General features: G+C 38.4%; 1 long non-coding RNA gene across 1 annotated transcript in view; it reads left to right on the top strand.

Moving 5' to 3' along the window:
- Positions 1–358: 358 nt before the first annotated feature.
- Positions 359–18,882, top strand: part of LOC140146190 (uncharacterized) — a 30,153-nt gene continuing 11,629 nt past the window's right edge. Inside the window, exon 1 of the long non-coding RNA XR_011858203.1 lies at positions 359–473. This is a non-coding gene — a long non-coding RNA (uncharacterized lncRNA). The remainder of the gene's footprint in view (positions 474–18,882) is intronic.

The raw sequence follows: 18,882 nt of genomic DNA on the forward strand, positions 1-18,882 counted from the left end.
TTAATTTAATTTAATTTTTAATTTAATTTTAATTTTAATTTTTAATTTAAATTAATTTTGATTGTTTGTTTTTTGCTTTTTGTTTATTTTTATTTATTCTGTTTATTTTTTTAATATATATTTTTTTTGTTTTATATTTTTTGCTGGCGTAGATGGGACACCGTAATTCTGGCTTTATTTGGTGAATTAATTTGGTTTGGAAAAAAATGAGTGCAAATGGATTGCAACAACGCTACGTGTTACATAAGTAATCTTACTATTGGTTAGACTAACATTATTATTAAACATGCGCAGAAGAACGCCAAAAGTTTGCGAGGCTATAAAAAGCATGGTTTTGCAACCACTCCTTACACAACATCACCAGGACATTTGCGAGGTTGTAAAAACCATACAAGCAATCCTACAAAAGGACCGATCGTCGAGACAGAAAGCTTGCTAGAAAACATTTTGGCAGACTTCGGAAACGTTTGTTGGTAAGTCTCAGTTTATGTACATGGGCTGTCAGCTTGTTTGATATTTTGCAATCTTACGGTTAACAACTATTTTTGCGATTTGGTAGTTCATAGCATCTTTCAAATGGTAGTGAGTTTTGGCAAAAATTGCATTGATCATTTCATAGCGAGCGTGTAGAAGGATTCAAATATCATATATATACTTTTGTAAGTCCTGTGGTTCTTGAGTTATGTTGTAAAGAGGGCTGAAACAATAACACTTTTGTAAAACGTACATAACTCATTAACAACAATAAATCAAGCAAGTTTTCAAAGTATATGATTTGTAGATTGAATTTTGCAAAACATCAAAGTGTTATTTTCGCTTCGACCAACAATACATAGTCTACCCTTAAAGGGGCACTTCGTGATCTACAGCCGAGTCTATCCTACGACACAGCTGAAGCACGATTCCGAAGCACGATTTTGGGGAAATAAAAAGTGCGCTACGCAATATACAAAGCACGAAATTACGTTGAGCCAGAAGTCAACTATCTTAGAATTCGTTGATCTTTTAAGACTCGAAAGGGCTTTAAACAACTTCAGACCGATTCCCCATTTTTTTTAGTTGATTTATTTTTAAAGTTGAGTTTTTTTATACAATTAAAATATCGTAACTACATGTTCAATCGCATTCTTAAAATGGCTGCCACTACCACGACTGTTCAATTTGCAAATTGGCACCATCCACCATCATTCTAGTCTTTTTTAGATTTTTATTATTTTGTGATAAATGAGGATGATGTGCAGAAAAAACACGGCCGATTTTTTTCTCCTAAATCGTGCTACGACATGCTTTGGGCCTATAATTTTATACCATTATGTGCATTCATGCATTTGCATAGTGAAATAAAACTGAAACTACCAATATTTCTGGCATATTCGATCGATGACAAGTATTTTCCGACAGCCCGACATTTGACGGGGCTATGTAATACATCGTGACTCGCAAATTCAATTTCCAAATCAAAAAAGTCGCTATTCCCAAATACCCCTTCAATGATTTAAGAAGTGATAAATAGTGATCTGATTTAATATAACGTCTACTTAAGGCGACATGTTCTTTTTGGTTGAATTTTTTGGCGGGAAATAATATCGCCAAAGTGTTAAAGTAATCTTTTTCAACAACTAAATATCATAGTCAGGAAATTAATGATGCATCTTGTAGCTTAGATCCTAACTTTCATATACTTAGTTGTAATTATCCTAGATAATTGTTTTTAAAGAGTCTTGAATCGTCGAGGTTTTTGATCTAGAAAAAACATGCACTCGGTGTATTGTAAAACTCAAAGCCATAATTCTTCTCAAATTCTCTCAGTAGAGAAAGCATAACCTGATTCCGCTTTCTCTGGCGCAGACCTTACAACATTATGAGAACCATAATAACGCCACCTAAAGTCACATTGGAATCATGTTTTGGTAATTTCGACAAATAACTTCGGCAAATCCCTCTATAGTCACATCATAACTTCTGATAGTCGGACAAATCTTTAAGACGTATCGCCCCTATCGCCATGCATCTATAACTGAAATTTCAGCCTCTTGTCACACTTTCACGATATCCGACGGGTACCCGAACAAGCGCTACGAAGCGTGCTTCTTCACACCTTACGAAATGCTTAATAGCGTTGCGTCAGGATGGTGCCTGTTCATAGGGCAGCTGATAGGGGCAATGTCGGGAACTACAGCCTGTCTCAAAAAAAATTGTGCAAGTGAAAAGCGCCCTCTTTGGCAATTAGAAAATACAGTTCTGAAATAACTTGTGACGTGATGCTTACATCAACGTCACGGGCGCAGTCTTAGCTCTCAAATGCCGTTTGTTCTGTTCAATTTGCTTGTTCCAATTTTGAGATATGTTTATTTAACAACGAAAGGGTAAAATCACAATTGTGCCACTTTTACTAGGGAAGAGAGCTGTACATGTAAATCAATGATATCTGATGTTGATGAGTCTAATGCACTCTCCTTTCGGGGCGCATGCATTAGACGCATCAACATCAGCGCGCGTACATTATTTCGTCTAATATCTCTCCCAACAAGTAATACGCGTTCATTAACATATAACACTAGATTTCGCGGTTCTCGGCTCGGGCGGTTCTCGTGATAGGCCTATTTCTAATTACCCAACACCAGTTACCCATATACCTGCCCTGACCTTTTAAACTACTATGAAATGCGTATCTCAATGATCAAGACCAAACTTGACACAACAACTCTCTTTGTTTTGTAGCTGTGATGCTTAGGCCTATTTCGGTAGTTAGGTAGGCCTACCCATAGTCTGGAAACCTATCATTCGCTTCTTCCAAGCCCTATCCTGCTACCACATTGGAGGACCCGAAATTAGTATCTGGACGTGGATATAGGCCTTTACTAAAGTAATGAAATCAATCGGGAGAAATAGGCCTAATTGGTCCGATGAGATGCACCTGTTACTGTTATAGTCACACTGTAATGCTTTCCGATGCGCACACTGTACTCCGCACCCATTGATACTCCGCGATAGCACACCGCGAGCACGCGATAGTGCACCACGCGATCGCGAACCACGCGAACGCGATAGCGCGCGGACGGACGGGCGGACGGACACGCCATAATTAGTATTATGATGTATAAGTGCGCAATATTTGTTGTATTTTAACATGTCTTGGGCATTTCGTGATCCACAGCCTCATCCCCCCACTTTTCTCAAAAAAAGTTGAGATTTTTATATCACTGGAAACTTCTGGTTACATAATGTTTATGTACAAAATATTTCTTGCAGATTAATTCGTTTAGCAAAGATATCGTGAAATTTGAATTTCGTTCTGGTGCACCAGAACGAAATTACAACGCACGTGTCTATGGAGCAGTGTAATACACATAATCATGCATAACTCGCGAACGCAAAATCGGAATCAACTGAAATTTTGGGAATAGGTTTTTTCGTGGATACCGTATCTAATGAAAAATGACATAAATAGAGGATGCTAGGATCACGAAATACTCCTTTTGTGGCGGGACGGCCGATGGCCGAGAGCTTGGACGTGAATGTCTCAATGTGTTTTTAATGTAAACCTGATTAGCTCAGTAATGTTGAATGTGAAAGTCAGGTGGCCGGGTTGACACCAGTCCCTTAATAGGAACACGAAAAGTTTTGCACGAGACGTGGGCAAGTCGTGGGGGGCAGAACCCCACTGTCAGAGTCTTTTTTACAAACAGAAGCACATCTAAATAATTCTTCACGTAGATTGTTCTCTTACTTATCCTCAACAATATTTTATTTGCATAACTCCAGACTACAACATACAAGACTCAGTCACACCCCTATACTTTAGCTTCCTCCTACTTCCGCTACCTCTGTAATGCTACCCAGCTAGCACCCTCTCTCATCTGCAGCAAAAGATGAGAATGAATAGGAAAAATGTGTTAATACAATTTAACATGAAAAGCCTACAAAAACCTAAGTTATTTTGGTACTAAATGAAAAATTGGGCATAGTAGCCCCGCTCAGCGCATGGTACTAAATGAAAAATTGGGCATAGTAGCCCCGCTCAGCGCATGCTAATAGTAATGACACTTACGAACACATGCAAGCATGTATTGGTAAAGTATCATCATAAAATCTCATAATTATACACATAATAAAACAATATGATTCCAACAGACTGTGTTATAACAAAATATAATAAAAATATACATGACTCACCAAATAAATTCCTCTCTTGTTTATAAAATATAAAACTCACCAAAAGGTACTCTACTCAGTGGATAGGCCCCCAGACCTCCTCAATCCTCTGATATGTCTTTTATAGGCATAACACTGCCCCTCAGGGTGATGTTACCCCTTTTAAGTTACTCCGCAATTTAGGCATAACACTGCCCCTCAGGGTGATGTTACCCCTTTCAAGTTACTCCGCAACTTTGGTATAACACCGCCCCTCAGGGTGATGTTACCCCTTTTAAGTTACTCCGCAATCTTGGCATAATACCGCCCCTCAGGGTGATGTTACCCCATTTAAGTTACTCCGCAATTTTGGCATAACACTGCCCCTCAGGGTGATGTTACCCCATTTAAGTTACTCCGCAATTTTGGCATAACACTGCCCCTCAGGGTGATGTTACCCCATTTAAGTTACTCCGCAATTTTGGCATAACACTGCCCCTCAGGGTGATGTTACCCCATTTAAGTTACTCCGCAATTTTGGCATAACACTGCCCCTCAGGGTGATGTTACCCCATTTAAGTTACTCCGCAATTTTGGCATAACACCGCCCCTCAGGGTGATGTTACCCCATTTAAGTTACTCCGCAATTTTGGCATAACACTGCCCCTCAGGGTGATGTTACCCCTTTTAAGTTACTCCGCAGTTTTGGTATAACACCGCCCCTCAGGGTGATGTTACCCCTCTCAAGTTACTCCGCAATTTTGGTATAACACCGCCCCTCAGGGTGATGTTACCCCTTTTAAGTCACTCCGCAATTTTGGCATAACACTGCCCCTCAGGGTGATGTTACCCCTTAAGTTACTCCGCAGTTTTGGTATAACACCGCCCCTCAGGGTGATGTTACCCCTTTTAAGTTACTCCGCAATTTTGATAACACCGCCCCTCAGGGTGATGTTACCCCTTTTAAGTTACTCCGCAATTTTGATGCACTGAAAAGCAAACATCACGTGCACGGAGCCATAACACATTTCTGTTGGAATCAATAATAAAATTAATAATAATCAATATCCCATATCAACTCACCACATCTTTCCGTGAACGCTTAATATTCACATAAATATATATGAATATTTAAATATACCTTTTCACACAATGCATAGGCCTAAATAAAATCATAGGCCCTGTACATGACAATCTCATAATAAAAACCTAATTATCTTGAAGCAGCATTTGGGTGTGACTTGTACATAAATACTATGATCTAAATGTTAAAGCCTCTATGATTTGAAACAAATTGTAATTTCGTTACAAGACTACTTTTGGTTGAGGCCTAAGTTTGTATATTAGATAATAAGCATGAATAATGTCAAAGGTCAGGCAACATTGCAAACACATAATAATTTGCGAAAAGTGAGAGAGAGGGTGTGAGTATTATTTTCCAAACGAAAATAATACAACGCGAAAATATAATGATCCCTATTAATTATGCACACACGCCACGTCTAAAATGATTAATTAAATCTAAGAATCCAAAAATATAAAACGGGGAACCCCCGTATTGATGCAATTAGCACATGTACATTGTATATGCACTCCAGTAATGCACCTGTACTGTACACGCACCTTTGACCTCGAAGATAGGTCATCCATCACCTTCGCACGTAACCCACGGTGTATAAGCATGCACAGTGATGGAACCCATATTTAATTACACAATAAAATACTTCACAACACCAAACTAATTCAGCTCTTTCTCACTTTCCACTTTACCTAGAAAGCTGAAATGCACACCATAGTAAGGGCAAAGGTATGCTGTCTGGTTTAGGACCTACGATTATAAAATACTATAATGATAAATCATGATTTAAGAGGTGCATTTGAAACCATGAACGACAAGAAATTTTGGATACAGGCGCTATGCATGACAATACACGTGCGAAACAATATGCCCCAAATCACTCAACTTACGTATGAAGAAAATCGTCCAAAACACATTTAAAAATTGATTTCACGATCTCAAAACCACCTCCACGCGTTCTATACACAATATCCTAACTTAATTTGGAACGCTTTAATTCCGAAAACATAATAATGCTCTGAAAATAATAATTTTAAAAATACGACAAAGAAAAGCTGTATATATTCACCTGACAGCAAGGATGAGAATGACATGCGGTCGCCCAGACGTACGGCGCACTGATTGGCTGACGGTTAATTGATTGAATACGTACGGCGCGCTAATTGGCTGAGGAGATAATTGATTGAATACGTACGGCACGCTGATTGGCTGACGGAGATAAGTGATTGAACTCACATGGGCAGAAGCGCGGGTGATAATTAATTGAACCGAATATGCGCAGAGCGACCATAAATACGTACAATAAATCCAATTTAAAGGGATACACGCGATTTGGGTAGGAAAATGAAATGGGAATTACCTGAAAATAATATTATGTGTTGACTTGATTTACCAATACCGTTTCACTTTAAGCGACTAAGAGAACAGTATTTACCATAAAATCATTGACATGCACGTGTATTTAATTTTTACAGCAGAATGTGAAATATTTATTTCTCTTTTAATCTCTTTTAAGTGGAAAAAGAGAATCATAATTCCTGCATCATGATAAAACAGTAATAACAGTTTATAAAATTTTGTATTGTGTAATTGATGCATTCTTTTGATTTCACGAAGGAACTCTTGATAAACTTGATGCTATCACTGTTACATGTAAAGCCCTCTTCCCTAGTAAAAGTGGCACAATTGTGATTTTACCCTTTCGTCTTTAACATTATCTCGACATTTAAACAAGCAAATTGAACAGAACAAACGGCATTTGAGAGCTAAGACTACGCCCTTGACGATAATGTAAGCATCATGTCACAACGGTATTTTCTAATTGCCAGAGAGGGCGCTTTGCACTTGCACAGTTTTTTTGAGACAGGCTGTACGTCACGTTATTGTTCGACCTAGGCTACATCATTTTTAACGCATGCGTGTTCGTCAATACAGCTTTAGTCTCCTCCACCTTCGCAACACGTTACGTGGAATGACTGGAATCACACTGACGGCGGAGGAGAATACTAGCTGGTCAGACGGTTTAATTCTATCAAGCATATAATACCTGAACAATCACCGTCAGTTGATCGATTTACCAGGCGGCTGACACTGAAAAATTTGCATGGAAAAATGACCCGTCTCCTCCGCAGCCAATTTGGTTCCGCTCCATCGAAATCAAGCCGGTCACGGAGGAGACTACCCTCCTTTGTGTTTGTTCATTTGTGTATGGAGAGCCTTTTTTGGAGTCCGGAATGACTTAGGCTACGCTCTCAGCTAGAGTCCGACGCTGCATTGCACTAGAAATACCTTTTCTGTGAAATCGCTATAGAGCCAACCGGGAGCACGTATTCGTTTTGAAAATATAGCATTAAAATTAGTATCACCCTTGTGGCCACCGTGCAGTGGAAAACCTTAATTCTTTCATTAAAAGGAAATGAAAATTAAAAAAACACGGATCTACTTGTGCACCAATAAAATTGGCACAGCAATTTGTCTCAAATATGAATGAATTTTAAGAAACATACGGGGTATGATGAACATTGACCTGACGCCATGATAGTAGGATCTATTAGTCGTTTTATATACAATGTATATACCGTATTGTCATAATAAACACAGCCAAAAAAGAAAGTCTCCAGTAGTTCCATCTCCATTTAATCAGATTCTGATGAGTTTATGGCAAAATAATTTATATAATAATTTTCTATACACTCTCCTTCGAAGATTGATACCAAATTTGATATCAAAAGTTTAATCATCGTGAGCATAGAAACATTTGTTTGGAAATTCGTGCAATCTTAAAAATGACATAGGGAATTGTATCACGTAGCAGAGCTAGCGTGAGTGCCAAGAATTACGTCGCCTGAATAGGCCGGCAGGTCAAAGGTTTGCCCATGCATGTCAAAATGCAAATCAAATACCCCGCTCTTTCAATTGTGCGCAGGCAAGTGTACAATGATTCCTGTACGGGCATGCTTCAGGCCACATAATAAGCTGATACCATGCATTGATTTTTGCGTGGTCAATTCGTAATTTGTCATTTTTAAAATTGCACGAATTTCCAAACAACGGCTCCTTTGCTCATGATGATTAAACTTTTGATATCAAATTTGATATCAATCTTCGCAGGAAAGTAAATAGAAAATTATTATATAAATTATTTTGCCATAAACTCATCCGAATCTGATTAAATGGGTATGGAGACTGGAGACTTTCTTTTTTGGCTGTGTTTACCAATATTTGTCATTATATATAATGAGTAATATCTAGCAACGTAAATGTGCAGTTCATATGCACAAACGAATACTGATCTTTATGATATTCAGGTTTTTGTACATCACATATAACATGTCACATAGGAGGTCATACGTGTTGACCTTCATCTATTGTATTTGTTCATCTGTGTATGGAGAGGATTAGCGCCATTAAACGCCATTAAAACGCCATCAGTATTAGGGCGTAGTTCAGTGAACTCACCGGATTGCTATTCCAAGTACTTTGATAATACAGATAATATGTATTAATGGGTCGAGGCGATTGCATTGAAAAACCTAATAAATTATTCATAACAGTTACGTAATCAATCGATAGTGCGGACACTTTTTATTTGCAAACCACCAAAATTCGTGATCTTTTAGCGTTGGAAAAGAAACCACGTGAATAGAGTGCCCTCTCAAGAATATCAACTCTCTGGATTTACTACAGAATATATTGTATACTCAAAATATAATTTAAAAATTGTAAACCTGTTAACTTATATATTTGTGTACTAAAGTATATCGATACCATAGATGAACTCCTGGATGGGGCAGCTTTAATTAGCATGAGGCCGCATTGATATGTAAATAGCGTATTGTTATTTAAATTTGTGCCCAGACGTATTGAGGGCGACAGTCATGTTATCCAGACGGAGAATGGCTGCATATGCCGGGCATGTCAATTTGCTGAGTGAAGGCTGATAATCACCTTTCTGTATAGGTAATAAGCTAGTACATTGTATATTTCGTGTACCAGTTGGTTATAACAAAAAATTAGTATCATATTAAATATATTAAATGTATAAACTTTGAAATTTACATGAATTTGAAGAGCAGAGCTTCGAAATGTAGCTAAGTCAGGTGATGTGAAATTCTGTTGCGTGACCCCCTCTGCGTGGTAGAATTATATTCATAAAACATTGAATTTAACAGATATCATGGGCAGCCAACCACGATTTATCAGCATTTAAAATATATGTTAATTAACAAAGATAAATAATAAAGAGTACAAATGGCAAATAACTAGTAAACAAGCCTGAAATCTTAAAATGTTGCCACGTGATTTCACGAACACATGGTATGTCTACATGTGACCACTAATCAGATTTACCGTAAATATTTGGAGTATGCTTGCACATCATGCACATACACTGTGCATTTCTTTACTTCCGTATAAAATCAACAATTCATGCTGGGAGCCAAGTAACATTGTCTGCTCAGTGCAGATTGGTATTTTATTTTACTTGAGAGCATAATAGAAATACATAAAGACGAATAAGGCGCCATGATGGAAGGTCAGGTCGGGTATCAAAGGTTATTATAACTTAAATACTACTTGTATTTCCCACCTTGCCTCTGTCACATATTTCCTTCATATTATTGACAGCAAGTCCTAATTTTGACTTTGCTATTGCAAAATGTCATTTCATATCAAATTAGTAGACTTTCTTTGAAAAAACATATCACTGGTGCCTGATGGGAATACCCGTCCGCCATTTCATTAAACTGGATCGTTTTCGCCTGTTTTGTGCCCAGATGTATTGGGGGCGCGCTATACTCTCATTGAACAGGCAAAGTTCGCAAAACTAACAACGTTGTTATTTGCCAAACTCAATTAACATGATCCAAGGGGACGAACATGAATTATTCATAACGAGCTATAACGGATCGATAACTGGCCTCACTTTCTAGCTAGTAAACCAGCTGAACAACCGTGAATTTAGTGTCACCCCCTTGTCGATACGTGAATAACATCATGTAGGAAACAAAATGGCCGCTAATCAGTGGCGGATTTAAGCTGTCAGCAAGTCAGCAGTTGCTGACAAGGCCCCCTGTTATTTTGGCCGAAGGGCCCCTGCTTTTTGTTGTTGTTGTTGTTGGGTTTTTTTTGTTTTTTGTTTTTTTTTGCTTTAGTTGTTTTCTGCAAGGTTCAAAGGTGCGGTGGGTAGAATAGTACTGAAAAGGTTATATATATGCCCGTGTATGCAAGAGGATATTCTATTTATGCCCGCATTTATGATTCTTGAAAAGTTTCATAAAATTTTGCCCGTTTTGGCACGGCAAGAGATCAAAGGTCAAGGGCCCGGGGGCCCAAATTTAATATTTGGGAATACAATTTCTATAGAATCAGGACTACGAATTGGTGCATTACACATTCTCAAAATACAAGTAGGTCATCTAATATGGGCCCAGGGCCCCCAATGTTTAGATATAAGCGTATCATCAAAGCTGGCTCTAAAACTACAAAGGACCCCGTATGTGGATCGTGATGCACTTAAGCCTGAATGTCTTTCCCCTTAGATATGAATTTTGCCAATTTTGGCCCGGATCAGATCAAGAGTTCCCGGGGGCCATGAAATGTCAATACAAAGGGCCAGTCGTTTCTCAATAACTATTCATGGGTGCATGAGTTCCTTAAAGGTCAAAATATTATAGGCCCACTTGGCCCTTTGTTTTAACATTTGCGGCCCACTGCCCCATCCCTGGGCCTAAAATGTTTTTAAAAAGTAATTTAAAGCAAATATAACAGTTCATGGTTCTGAGTTGGTTCACCCAGCACTTGGGCAGTGTACCATATGTCAAATATTATGGGCTACAGGGCCCATATGCCCCCCCCCCCCTTGCCCTCTGCATCTTCCTTTTAAGACTTAAAACACATGTTTTTTGCCAAAATAGCGTAAAATTGCATAATTTTGCCCGCGCGAAGGGCGCACTGGCCTAAACTCCACCTTCATTGAGCCAAAACAGACTGATTTTTGCCGCGTTTCACCCGCAAATGTCATGCGCGTATTTTTTTTGGGGGGGGGACGAGCCCCCGGAAAAGCAGGGGGCGGCCAAATCGAAGGGGCGGCGGAAGAAGAAGGGGCGGTAAAAGAGGGGCGGCGGAAGAAGAAGGTGCGGCAAAAAGAATTAGTAAAGAAAAAGAGCGGAATAAATTTGAAAAAGTATACAAATTTGTGAAAAAATGGTACTATACATCAAAATGTGTTGCTTTTAGGGCGTTAGCGCGCCACGGTACGCCACTGAATGCTGAATGTCATAGTAAAATCGAAAACAAAATATGCTCGGCGCCGGCTTATGCTTCTGCCGTAATCTTATACGTAAATCAAAGCCACTTGAGTACATGCCTTCCTCACAGTGATTTTAGCCGGGCCCAGGGCCCCAAATACCGTAGGCAAATCCGGCCAAAAGGTGCATATATAGGCGTATAGGTCCGGGGTGTGAAGATTTGCACCATGTTTTAACAGAACTAGTTTTGTCGCCAAAAGGTCCTGGATTTCAGAAAATTTTTTCCAACCCCATCCTCCCTAATGTCAAAATTCACGCGTACCAACGTATTGGCTTCCTACTCCTTGAGGTCAGAATATGATATTAAAAGTGATTCTGGACCTTAATCTGGGATTTTGCTTGCTTCTTGACTATCAAGCAAAAACAGAAAAGGAAAATTCCTTGTTCTTTAGTACCGTTTAAACACTCACAAATCTGATAAACCCTCGATTTGGGTATAGAATAGTGTGAAATTGCAAATTTTCGCGCGCTTCACGCGGAATTTACCAAATGTAGGCCTTAATCAACTTTTACTTCAAATAGTATGAAATGGAATGAGTCGCGCACTACGCGCACGTATCATTGTTCTTGCCCTCCCGACAAAAAATTCAGGCACGCTCTTGATTTCAACTCTTTACTATTGGGCCCCCAGGATATTTTGCTGACAGGGCCCTTTTCCCTAAATCCTCCTCTGCCGCTAATCCGCCTATTGTCTAGACCTAGGCTACATCTTCCGGTTTGGTTACGTCATTTTAGATGCCCAACCCGACTATTGATCACTGGTTGCGTTGCGTTGTGTTCCGTTGGAGTTACTTAGGCTACTATTATTTCCTCTTACTTAATAAAGAGAAACAAAACAAGTTAGATTTAAAATTCTACCAAGGATCGGGGTTCGAACCAGCAACCTATCGATCCATAGTCGAGGCACTACACACTATGCTACAAGTGGTTGTGCTAGAAATCCGTCTATTTATTATAGTTATTGTTTACGGAATAAAGCGCGCGCACACGGTATACTAGGGATGACCATCAAAATTTCATGTTGCCCCTATTGCTGCAAAAGATTGTTTTCTGAAAAGAACTCATCAGCAGAAGTATTTTGGTGGTTAAATGGTCAAAATCGGTCAAAAACTTTTCGAATTATGAATTTTCAAAGTTTCCCATTCTGACCGGTCATTGGACATGTTGGAACGAAATAAAATGACAAAGTCCAAAAATAGCAATGGGAGCAAAATTGGTGTAAGCATATATTTACCTTTTTATATTTCTTTATTTTAATATATATGCAAACATGAAACAAGCATATTGTGAAAGTATCAAAGGGGTTTCTTATGAAATGGCACTTTACTAGTCAATAGCATAAATTATTTCTTCAAACCGAGGCACTAAAATCGTGCTTTTAGAAAACATTTGCCAAAAATCATCCAAAATGGCCGAAATGGCACAAAATCAAAAGTCAAGATGAACTTTTTTCCACAACAATATACACTACACATAAAAAAATACTACAAGGGATTTTCAACATACTCAGGAATCCAAACAATCAAGTACCAACATGCACAGCTTTGTCCTGATATCACTTTTGGGGATTTAACAAAATGTTTAACCTCTACTGTGATTGGCAGCTGCATAAGGTATCTCTTTGATAGCTGATAATGCCCAGCCATTCAGCAAGTGGCTAATAACTGACCTTGATAGGCTTGAATGAACACTGTCATCTGCTACAAAACCATCACACTCTAGGACCTGGTCACTCCATAATGCTACATGGAGCACAGTACTTTAACAATGGAGTGAAAGACTCATTATTGATTAGGCGCGTATTTTAAAAGTACAGCTCCTGAGCGTGTATAGCAGCAAGTCAGTGTAGATGGTATAAATATAAGAAAATGTTTAGGGTTGAGATCAGGTGAAAAATACATCAAATGAGCACGAAACCATGGAATAATTGGTAGGAAAAGGCACTATCTCATTAGCATGAGCTGCACTGTTATTTAAATAGCGTATTGTTATTTAAATTTGGCCTCAGCTCGTATAGATGGCGCTAGTCATGGCATGCAGACGGAGCCTGTTCGAACCAGTGGAAGTGTACAGGAATGTTTAATTGACAATGATTGATGCATAAATCACCGTTCTGTCACTAGGTATAAGTTGGTATATTTTGTACACGATTTCTTTATACAACAATGGGGCACACCGACACCGCCTGGCTAATAATTATTTGGTGCAGCAGGGACACTAAAATGAATACACGGGATCGATACACGTGAATTGCTATGCACGATTTTGATATCAGACGCAAATCTTCGGATACTGGGTAAGAAATTGATGAATATCTCCCGCAAATGAATTTTTCTCAAGAAACCAGATGTGGTCTCATACACTTGAAAATACGTGTTGAACAGATATGATAGTCGCTAGAATGCGCTTTGAAAATTGGCCGTGCGCTTTGAACTCAAAATCTGACCATTTTATATTGCGTTGGTCCTGTGGACTACAGCGTGTAGTACAGCTGCACTCACTGTAGGCAGTATAAACATCGATGACCATTGACCTCAATGCGGTATACAAGCTTATTCACGCACAACCAAGATCAATTACCCCGCTATTGTGAGTAGCCTTAGTCATGTCCCTCGACTAATTATTCGTCTCAAAGAGCTTCAAAGGTCTGAACCAAATGGCCAACCGTGGCTCTGGATTCAACCTACCATGGCGATTTCTGCCATGAAGATATAGGGTCGATGACACTGTGTGGGGGTGATATTAAATGTATTAAGTTTATAAAATGTGACATTTACGTGCCTTTTTATTGTCTGTAGTGCAGAGCTCCGCCGACTGAAGCAGCTTGAAGCTATAGATGGTGCCAGCGTGGCTAGCCCTATAAATCTGGCCATAGTATCCGTTTTTACTTCCACTAGGGCCAGAGGCACTTACATTGAATTTCCATCGCATTATTGACAGCAAGTCCTAATTTCGACATTGCTATTGTAAAAAGTCATTCCCTTCTCAAATTAGCAGACTTTCAATAAAAACATATCTCTGGTGCCTAATGGAAATACCAGTCCGCCATTACGGGTGCAGAGGTCAGTGGTCTCAGCTCTCATAGCGGGCGCACTTTCAAGCCTGGTACTCGCATTGAACAGACAAAGTTCGCATACTGAATGGCGGCTTTATTTGTCAACCGTAATTAACATGATCAAGGGGCCGAACATGAATATTCATAACCGATCAATAACTGGACTCATTTTCTACCAAGCAAACCAGCGGGATTTGTCATTGCTTTGCGTGTTTAATAGAACAACCGTGAGTTTAGTGTCACCCCCTTGACGAAACTTCACATTTATGTTCAGAAAGGTGTCTATTTAACATGACTCGAAAGGTGTATGGAAATTCCAAAGGGAAGCTGGTGATTTAATTTTTAACTCGAGATCTACTTGTCCATTTTTTACACCTTTTTACAGAGGGTATGATAGAGGTAATAACGGCAACTCTACCAAATTACAGCTCAGTAGGTCAAGGTTTCCACCTGATCTTATTGATCTGAATATTTTGTGCCATTCTGAGCAGTGCTGTACTCGGCCACTGGCAATTAAACCCACTTGTGACGATGTCCAACTGGGGACACACACACAGTTTTTTTAGGCAACTGGGGACTTGTGTGTAAAAGGTGATTTTGGCCTTGAGTCAAGTACGACTCGTAACAAAATTGGGGGCTCGTCCGGGCAATACACTGTAAAAAAAAAAATGACGTTAATGATATACTGAGTCTTGAAAGTGAAAGTACAGTATGGCAGAGTTCAAAGCAGAAGAGTTTCTTGAAACTATAGATTGGGAGAAGTTTGATAAGTTGAAGAAACCTGATTTATTAGCATTTGCAAAATACTATGAATTGGATGTAAAGCAAGCCAACAGAAACCAAATAAAAAAAAATGCCTTAATTGATGTTTTGGTTGATGAAGAGTATTTTGGACAAGAGAAAAGAGGTCAAAACTGAAATCGGGGATGCAGTAAAGTTGAAAGAACTAGAAGTTCAGGTGGAAATGGAAAAAATGAAAATGCAATTGCAGTTGGACATGCAAAAGCTAGATATGCAAAATAAAGAAAAACAAGAAAGATTAGATATGGAAAATAAAGAGAAACAAGAACGGCTAGACATTGAAAAACAAAAACTAGCAATGGAAGACAAAGCGCACGCCATGAAAAGATGGCGCTTGAGCACCAAAAATTGGAAATGGAAGAAAAGGAAAAATTAGCAAAACTAGAAATGGAAGAAAAGGACAGGCAAGCAAAGCTCAATTTGGAAGCACATTTGAAAGAAAGAGAAATTGAGGAAAAGTACAAGTTTGAACAAGAGAAATTGGCAAAGCTAGGTGACAAATACTCATCAAGTTTCTCCTTAAAGTCAGGGTTTGATGTTACAAAGTATGTAAAGCTTGTGCCTAAATTCAAAGAGAAAGATGTTGACGAGTATTTCCAACATTTTGAAAAGGTAGCTACAAATTTGAAATGGCCTCCAGAACATTGGACCCTACTGTTACAAAGTAGTTTTGTGGGGAAGGCCAGGAAAACTTACTCAGCTCTACCAATAGAGAAGTGTAACAATTATGAAGAAGTCAAACAGGCAGTCCTAAAGGCCTATGAACTGGTGCCTGAAGCATACAGACAAAAGTTCAGAGATTCAAGAAAGCAAGCAGATCAAACCCATGTAGAATTTGCTAGAGTAAAAGAACAAATGTTTGACAGGTGGCTTGGTTCAAAAGAAGTCAAAGATGATTTCGGCCAACTTAAGCAATTGGTTCTTATAGAAGAGTTCAAAAAATGTGTCCATGCTGACATTAAAACCCACTTGGATGAAAGCGCTAGCAAAATTAAAACGCCAAGTGACGCGGCGACAATGGCGGACGACTATGGCTTAACTCACAAATTGAATGCGAGTAGATTTGGTCATAACAGAAGTTATTCAAACAGGTTCAGCAATAACCAACCTAGAGCAAATCAGGGTGGTACACAAGAAGGGAGATCTCAGTCTAATCACAGATCCTGGTCTAATTCACAGCATAGTGCTGGTGGTAGAGGGACCCCATGGAGTTCAGGTACCAGACCAACAGGTGGGACTGAATTCAAATCCCAATTATTTTGCAATTTCTGTAAGAAACCAGGACATACAGTGACCACATGTCGGACCTTAAAAGCCAAACAAGACGCACAAAGACAGCAGCAAACTGCTAGTAATACTGTATGATGTGCAGTGTCACTTGAGCCAAAGAAACAAGTCGGTCAAATCAAGAAACAAGAATTCCCACAAAAGGGAGGTGAGACAGACAAGGTGTGTGAAGAATTTGAACCATTTGAGTTAGAGGGAGTAGTATCACTTGGTGATAATGGTAGTCCAAAGCCCATTAAGATTGTGCGAGATACGTGTTGTGCACGGTCTATGATTCTGGAAGGAACTTTGCCCTTTAATGAGGATAGTTCAGCTGGTAATGCTTTGATCCAGGGTATTGGGATGGAAATACTTAATGTACCTCTCCACAAAATTAACTTGACATCTGACTTGGTTTCTGGTCCGGTAACCATAGGAGTTAGACACGAATTGCCAGTCAAGGGAGTGTCCATGTTGCTAGGAAATGATTTGGCAGGGGGGAAGGTTTTTCCTGACCCAATAGTTACAGTTAATACACACCTATGACGTCGCGCTATTGTTTTAGCGCTCCATTATTTTCCACGAATGGAGCGATGATTACAATAACACGCCATTCGTAATGCCTTTCTCTTTTTCTGAGACCAAATACTTCTCAGGAAAGAGTACTGGCATTTACGAATGTAGTGTTAATAACAATTGCACTTTCGAAAAGCAAGTATTTGCGAAAAGTGCAGTATTGTTATCATCACTTCATTCATGCAAAACAATGATACGAAAAACAACAAGACAATGATTTTCATTAATACAATAAATTAAGGAAGCGGATAGCAACATTTGCATATTGTTACGGGACCTGAAAGCACATCAGACATATCGAATTGCATAAGGAATGTCCTTCTGATATCAAATAATTTTGATTTTGTGAAATTCTCTATACTAGTAATACACATTTTATAGCAAATTATTAGTCCTCGAAGTAAACTTTATAAATCTAATGACACGTAATTAAACTGTATGCAGCTGGGATGAAAAGCCGACCATCAATTGAAAATTTTGAACTTTCATATTGAACATAAACATTTTTCCAAAAAGACCTACATTTTGTTTTAGTGTTTTGAGCTATTATCTTCAATAATGAAGGTCAAAATTTTCATATGATGGACGTATGCTGTTCACCCAAACTTCATACTCTTTAAGTGCATGCATATCGTTAGATTTATACAATTACTTTGAGGACTTTTAAATTTCAAAACTATAAATTTTTAATAATTTGCCATAAAATGTGTATTATATCGCGAATTTAAAAAAATCAAAATTTAGGACATTCCCCATATTCAAATTGCAATTCGATGTGTCTGATGTGCTCTCAGGTCCCACAAAAAATACGTGAAAACGTCGCTATCCGAGCCCTTAAACATAAATTTACAATGCAATCTGTGAAAAGCAAGGCAAGATCATAACGGGCAGGTTAAATTGTTGGCCTACTTATTATGCAAGATATGTTTTTAGCCTCACTTTGGAAAATACTTATTTTAGGCTTCATTTATTAGACCCGTATACTTTTAATATATGGACCTTTCTTTCCACGCTCAATTTAGGTAAAAAAGGGAAGTTAAACATGTTACTGCTTTTATAACATTTTTTCTTCTTTATATTTTTATACTACGTTTTCAGTGTCTTACTCCCTATTCCAGAAAATACAGAACTAATTTTTTTGAATAAAAAAAATATTGTCATGTTTTGCCAAATGAAACATAGCTAAATCCTAATCCTTTAGCTAGTCCTAACTGGCAATAAAAGTCAAATTTCAATATTTGGTCAATTTGAGGTAAAATGGTCCCAAAACATGCAATTTTGCATGTTTTCTTACAATTGTAGTGACAAAATTGTAAGACTTGGCACAAGTCTAAGCATTCAAAATCTTGAGTATAGGCTAAGAGTTGCTCATAATTTTAATATCACATGTCATTTTTGCTAATTGGATATTAAAAAGATTGGAAAATGTGTTTTCCAAATTATTAGAATGCATGAACTTGAAATTAGTCTTTGTTCAAGTCTTTGGGCCTGACTGTCACAGAATACGAAAAAGGTCGAAAAACACCCTAAAAATGTTTTTCGCCCTTATTTCAAAAATTGACCTAATATTAAAATTTGACTTTCATTGCCAGTTAGGACTACAATCTAAAGGATTAGGATTAAGCTATGTTTCATTTGGCAAAACTGGATAATATATTTTTAAT

The sequence above is a fragment of the Amphiura filiformis genome, chromosome 2, assembly GCF_039555335.1.
Source record: "Amphiura filiformis chromosome 2, Afil_fr2py, whole genome shotgun sequence".
Classification (NCBI taxonomy): Eukaryota; Metazoa; Echinodermata; class Ophiuroidea; order Amphilepidida; family Amphiuridae; genus Amphiura; species Amphiura filiformis.